A 6820-nucleotide genomic window follows, 5' to 3' on the forward strand; every position below is an offset into this window, starting at 1 on the left:
TTCCTGTCTAGGAGCCAATCAGCGGGCGCGCCCCGCGGCATTTGTCACAGGCTTCCGGCTTAGGACAGCGGACTGGGGAAGGGGCGGCTGGCGCCATGTCGGGCCGCGAAGGTAAGTGCTGTCGTCGGTGCGGGCGGGGACGGTGGCGGGGGCGAGGGGGGAACGACAGCGGGGACGGGCTGGGCATGCTCGTGTCGTCCGCAGGTGGCAAGAAAAAGCCCCTGAAACAGCCCAAGAAGCAGACCAAGGAGATGGATGAGGTGAGGACGGGCGCCGAGGCGTGGGGAGGGCGCGGGCGAGGGCCCGGGCCGCGGGCCTGCGGTGACCATCCCGCGCGCTCTCTCTGCAGGAGGATAAGGCTTTCAAGCAGAAACAGAAGGAGGAACAGAAGAAACTCGAGGAGCTGAAAGCGAAGGCCGCGGGGAAGGGACCCCTGGGTAAGTGAGCACCTAGGGGCGCCCTCTGAGCCTCTCATAGGGATAAGGAGGTGATCGTCCAGACAGATCTGTACCCTGCCTGGTGGATGAACCGCAGCGTTCTCGGTTCTTGGCGTCCGTTTACCGTGGTTGGGATCTCTGGCCAGTCTTAGATTGGCACCAGAAGGAAGGGGTACGAGCAAGAACGCGGCCTCGAAATAAAACCGAAATCTCTTTGCTTCCCGGGTAGTCTTAGAGTTCCATTCCTTAGGGAAGCTACGGAAATAGAAACACGGAATTTGCCTCAGATGTATAGAGTTAGGTGTCTGAATATCGCCCACGATTTCTTGCCCCAAATTCACCGCCCTTTTATTGCTTATGGTATGACTCAACTTAGAACTTTTACTTACTGCTCATATTGTCTGTAATAAACGATAGTGAGCCCAGAGTTACTTCTGGGAGTGTCCAGACCAAAAGATACAAGTCCAGATTCTTTGGCAAGCATTCTCTCTGTGTGCGTTTTTTTCCAAGGTGGGATCTCACTCTAGCTTAGGCTGACCTGGAATTCATTATATAGTCTTAGCTGGCCATGAACTCATGTTGATCCTCCTACCTCTGCCTCCCAAGTTCTGGAATTAAAGGTGAGCACCACCACAACAGGCTATTTATCTGTTTCTTCCTTTCTTTTTTCTCTCAAGGTAGGGTCTCACTCTAGACCAGGCTGAACTGGAACTTACTATGTAGTCTCTGGCTGGCCTGGAACTCATGGCAGTCCTCCTACCTCTGCTGGGATTAAAGGTGTGCGCCACCACGCCTGGCTTATCTGTTTTTAATATTTCATTTTTAATTTATTTATTAGACACAGAGAGAGAATTGGCGTGTGAGGGCTTTAGCCACAACAAACAAAATTTTGGACACACGTGCCACCTTGTGCTTCTGGCTTACATGCGTTCCTGGGAATCAAACTTGGGTTCTTAGGCTTCACAGGAAAGCACCTTAACCACTAAGCCATCTCTCCAGCCCTTATATATTCATTCATTCATTTGTTCGTTCAGGCAGTGCTGGCTCTACCTGCTTTACTAACTTTTTTTGGGGGGGGGGGAATGGGCCAGGGCATCTAGCCACTGTAAATGAACTCCAGATGAATGTACCATTTTGTGCATCTGGCGTATGTGGTTCCTGGGGGATCAAACCTGGGTCCTTTGGCTTTGCAAGCAAGAGCCTTAATCGCTAAGCCATCTCTCCAGCCTGTATGTGCTTTTACAAATAACTTTTTTAGATTTTTATTTGTGTGTGCATGCCATGCTTACACTGTGATCTCTTGCTGTTGAAGACAAATCCAGCTTTACCATGGGTGGCTGGAGAATTGAACCCTGGCCCTCAGGCTTTGTAGTCAAGCGACTTTAACTGCTGAGCCATGTCTTCAACATCTCCTCCTTTTTTTTTTTTCTTAAATAGTTGTATTTATTTGTAAGCAGAGAGAGAGAGAGACGGGGTGGTCCAGGGCCTCCTGCCACTGGTACCACTGCAAACTTACTCCAGATGCATGTGCCACCCTGTGCATCTGGCTTCACATGGGTACTGGGAAAATTACATCTGTGCCATTAGATCTTACAAGCAAGTGGGGTGTAGTATAATATGACCATTAAAGAATATGTACTGTGCTGGGGGTGGTGATGCCTGCCTGTAGTTCCAGCTACTTGGGAGGCTGAAGCAGGAGGATCACTTGAGTCCAGGGGTTCTAGGCTATAGCACACTACAATACCAATAGAGTGTTCACACTCAGTTCAACCTCAATATGGTGACCAGGAGCAGGGGATCTCAGGAGGGATGAACCAGCCCAGGTCAGAAATGGATCAGGTCCAGACTCCCATGCTGATCAGTAGTGGGAGTGCACGTGTGACTAGCCACTGCACTCCAGCCTAGGCAACATAGCCATCCCCCATGTGCAAAAAAGAAAGGAAAAAAAAGAGTTGCACTGGAAAGCTAGGGAACAGGCGCAGTGGATAAGGTGCTCACTGCTCAAGTTGGATTCCCTGAGCTTGATCCCCAGACCTTGTGGGTTTTTTTCTTTGTTTGTTTGTTTTTTAAAGTAAATCAAGCATGGTGGCTCATGCTTTTAATCCCAGCACTCTGTAGGCAGAGGTAGGAGGATCTCTGTGAATTCATCTGGAAACTGTAGCAGGCTTCTATTCTATAATCCCAGCACTATAACCCTGGAATGAGAGGCTGACACCAAATTTCCCAAAAAGGTCACGTGAGTACAGCAAGCTACACCAGAGCGAAAATCCAGAGAGAGAAACCCTGCCTCAAAGAAGGTGCAAGGGGAGGACTGACCTGAACGTGGTCCTCTGACCTGCACATGTACACCATGGCACGGGCACATACACGTGCACACAACGATTTTTTATTATTTTTTTCAAGGTAGGTTCTCACTCTAGCCCAATCTTATAAATTAGTACAATGTATAAATAAATACAACTTACCTCAAAAAACTAAACAACAACAACAAAAAAAACAGGTAGAATCCAAGGCTTGTCACATACTACCTTTGAATAACACCAAACATACTAACCTGTTGTGGCTGTGATGACCAAGTGGTTAAGGTGTTGGACTCAAAACATATTGACCTCTTATCTATGAGATGTATTAAGATGACAGGGAAATGAATAGGCTTTATCTGTGAAGTACACAGTAATCATAAGAATTATACTCTTTTTATTTATTTATTTATTTATTTATTTATTTATTTATTTTGCCAAGCACAGTGCTCATGCCTTTAATCTCAGGACTTGAGAGGCTGAGGTAGAAGCACTGTGAGTTCGAGGCCAGCTCAGGCCATAGAGTGAGACTCTGTCTTAACATACATTGGCCTGGTGGCATATGCCTTTAATTCCAGCACTTGGGAGGCAGAGGTAGGATCACCATGCATTCGAGGCCAGCCAGGGACTAGAGTGAATTCCATGTCAGCCCAGGCTACTGTGAGACTGTACCTCGATAACAAATTATTATATATTCACTGACTGACTTCTCCCTTTGCAGCCACAGGTGGAATTAAGAAATCTGGCAAAAAGTAAGCTGTTCCATAGTCCTGAGAAGATGGTACCCCTCGTTCATTCCTATTTAAACATCTGGATTTCCTGTCATTGTTAACATCTTTTGCCACCTGTAACTAGAATGAAGTGTTGTCTTGGGGTCTGGTGTACATTACAATAAACTTTTGTAAAAAAAAAACAAAAACAAAAAAAAACCCCTACCAATCATACAGTGGCTCATTGTCTCCAGCTTTCATTCAGCCATTCCTACCTCAGGTGTGAACTCAAAATAAACCCAGTCTCGCATCCAGAGTCTGCTGCTTCATATTTGTTCTCTGAATTTTGTATTCCTCCAAATTAAACACACTCATTTGAAATGCCATCATTCTCGTGTGGTGGTATATGCCATGGAATAGTTTACCTGAAGTTTGTGGAAGGAATATTTTGAGGTGAGGGCTGGACAGATGGCATAGCGGTTAAGGTGTTTGCCTGCAAAGCCAAAGGACCCAGGTTAGATTCCCCAGGACTCACATTAGCCAGATGCACAGGGGTCGCTTGCATCCGGAGTTTGTTTGCAGTGGCTGGAGTCCCTGGCACGCTCATTCATTCTCTCTCTCTCTTTGTCAAATAATTAAATTAAAAAAAAAAAAAAAAAAAAACCTTTATGATACCCAGGTTGCAATATGTTTTCAGGGGGTTGTTTGTGTACTGGTTGTGCTATGTGCAAACACTAGGGCATGTTCCTGGAACTTCTCTTTTGGGGGATGGGAGAGACAGGAAAACATATACAACATGTACTATGAAAGAAAAAAAAAAAATGAGCAGACTGTGTCTCCAAGAACTAGGCTGCCTCAAGCCATTAGGACTATAGGTCTATCAGGGTAGCCTGGAGAAAGGACTTTGCTGGTCCCATATCTTAGCCCCATATTCAGTCCTTCACTATTACAAAACCTGACCTCTTCATAGTCCCTTCAATACTATCGCTCCATTCTAACCACTACAAATTTACTTTTCTGTTCCTACCCTTCATTATCATATGATTTTTATTCAAACCAGTGTGGTGGCTTACTTCCCAGAGCTAGTGGCTGAGGCAGGAGAATTGTTCCAAGTTCAAGGCCTGCTTTGACTACTCTGAGATCCTGTCTCCAAAAAAAAAAAAAAAAAACCAGAAGCCAGGCGTGGTGTATGCCTTTAATCCCAGCAATTGGGAGGCAGAAGTAGAAGAATTGCAGTGAGTTCGAGGCCATCCTGAAACTACCTAATGAATTCCAGGTAAGCCTGGACTAGAGCAAGACCCTACATTTTAAAAAACAACTGTTGCCTCTTCCTTGGCTTAGATTTTATTTATTTATTTATTTGAGAGCGACAGACACTGAGAGAAAGACAGAGGGAGAGAAAGAGAATGGGCGCACCAGGGCTTCCAGCCTCTGCAAACGAACTCCAGACGCGTGCGCCCCCTTGTGCATCTGGCTAATGTGGGACCTGGGGAACCGAGCCTCGAACCGGGGTCCTTAGGCTTCACAGGCACGCGCTTAACCGCTAAGCCATCTCTCCAGCCCAGATTTTTTTTTTTTTAAAGTTTGTGATATTTGAGCCACTCTTTTTAGCCACATTTTGTGTCTTGGCTTATGTGGGTGATGGGAATTGAACTTGGGTGTGCAGGCAGGCTTTGCAAGCAAGTACTTTTAACCACTAGACCATCTCCCCAACCCCATTTCAGATTTTTTTTTTTTAAGGGAGGGTCTCACTCTAGTCCAGGCTGACCTGGAATTCACTCTGTAGTCTCAGGGTGGCCTCAAACTTACTGTGATCCAAGTGCTGGGGTTAAAGTCCTGTGCTTCTGACAGCAAGGTGGCAGTTCCTGCCTGATGTTAGATGCCACCCCTGAGAACAATAAAAACTCCAGGAAAAAAATGCATGTTTCCTTTGGGGGCAGGGGGAAGCAAGCTCAGACAGTCTCACTAGTGAAGCCTGGCATTCACTGTGTAAACTAAACAAACCTTGAACTTAGCCTGGTTCTTGCCTAAGCCTCCCTAGTCCTGGTATTACATGGTTGTGCTCAGTTCAAATCCCTGCTCTTCTGTGAAACCTTACCTTCTCCCTTTATTATGGGTAATTCCTACCTGGCACTCCATGTCAAATTCTTTGTGTGTGTGTGTCTCTCTCTATGTGCATGCATGCATACCATGGTGAACGCAAGGTGGCAAGCTTTGTAAACAAGTTCCATATTCTCGGCCCCCTTCCATATTAAATTTATTTTAAAAACATGCTATTTGGCTTAGCGTTAAGGCACATGCCTGCAAAGCCTAAGGACCAAGGTTTGATTCTCCAGGTCCCACATAAGCCAGATGCACATGGTGGTGCATGTGTCTGGAGTTCGATTGCAATGCCTGGAAGCCCTGTTGAGCAGTGCCCATTCTCACTGCCCCCTCCATTCTAATAAATAGATAAAAGTAAAATGTTAAAAAAAAAAACACACACACACAGTATTTATTTATTGGATTTTCGAGGTAGGGTCTCACTCTAGCTCAGGCTGAGCAGGAATTCACTATGTAGTCTCAGGGTGGTCACAAACTCACAGCGATCCTCCTACATCTGCCTCCCCAGTGCTGGGATTAAAGGCGTGCGCCACAACACCCGGCGACATTATTGTTTTAAATAACATCTTTATTTGCAAGGAGAATGAAAATGGGCATAGCAGGGCCTTTTTACACTGCAAATGAGCTCCAGATGTATGCCCCACTTTATATATCTGGTTCTACATTGGCGTTGGGGAATCGAACCCAGGCCGACAGGCTTTGCAAATAAGTGCCTCCTTTAACCGCTGAACCATCTTCTCCATCCCCTCACATTATCAGAGGAACCCCATGAGCCAGCCTCCTACCTTTTTTCCCTGCTATCTCCCACTCAACCTTGTAGGACAACTCAGGGGTCAAGTATCCGTGTGCTTCCCTTGACCTCTAGAACTTCATCTCCAAGGACAAAAATACTCCTGCACCCTCAGAGAAATAAACGAATGCTAACAGTCCGAGCAGTTGCCACACAGGCACACCATCCACGCATTCTCGAAGCATCTCCCGGTTCTAGAAGGTGCCTTCTCGCAACAGCTCAATCCCTACTCCTTCCCGAATGCTCTACTACTAGCTTAACAGTCCGGGTGCGCGACAAGGGGGGCCATTCAATGCGGAAGACAGCGAGGATCACACGGAGAATACACCGCTAAATGTACACGGGCCAATGTCGGGGCTCCGTGCTCCACGAGGTGCCAGGGAGGAGGACACGGAGCCACAGCCGCCGCGGGCAGACACTCCTCGATTCCACAACCCGGGGCTAATCCCGCCAGCGTCGCGCCCAAGGACCGCGGCAGCA

General features: G+C 46.9%; 1 long non-coding RNA gene across 1 annotated transcript; it reads left to right on the forward strand.

The window, feature by feature from the left end:
* The first annotated feature begins 42 nt into the window (after nt 1–42).
* Nucleotides 43–3763, forward strand: LOC123455568. Its single transcript, XR_006633992.1, has 4 exons — nt 43–111; nt 205–260; nt 350–437; nt 3459–3763. It is a non-coding gene; the product is annotated as an uncharacterized LOC123455568 (long non-coding RNA).
* Nucleotides 3764–6820: the final 3057 nt, after the last annotated feature.

This window comes from Jaculus jaculus, chromosome 17, assembly GCF_020740685.1.
Source record: "Jaculus jaculus isolate mJacJac1 chromosome 17, mJacJac1.mat.Y.cur, whole genome shotgun sequence".
Lineage (NCBI taxonomy): Eukaryota > Metazoa > Chordata > Mammalia > Rodentia > Dipodidae > Jaculus > Jaculus jaculus.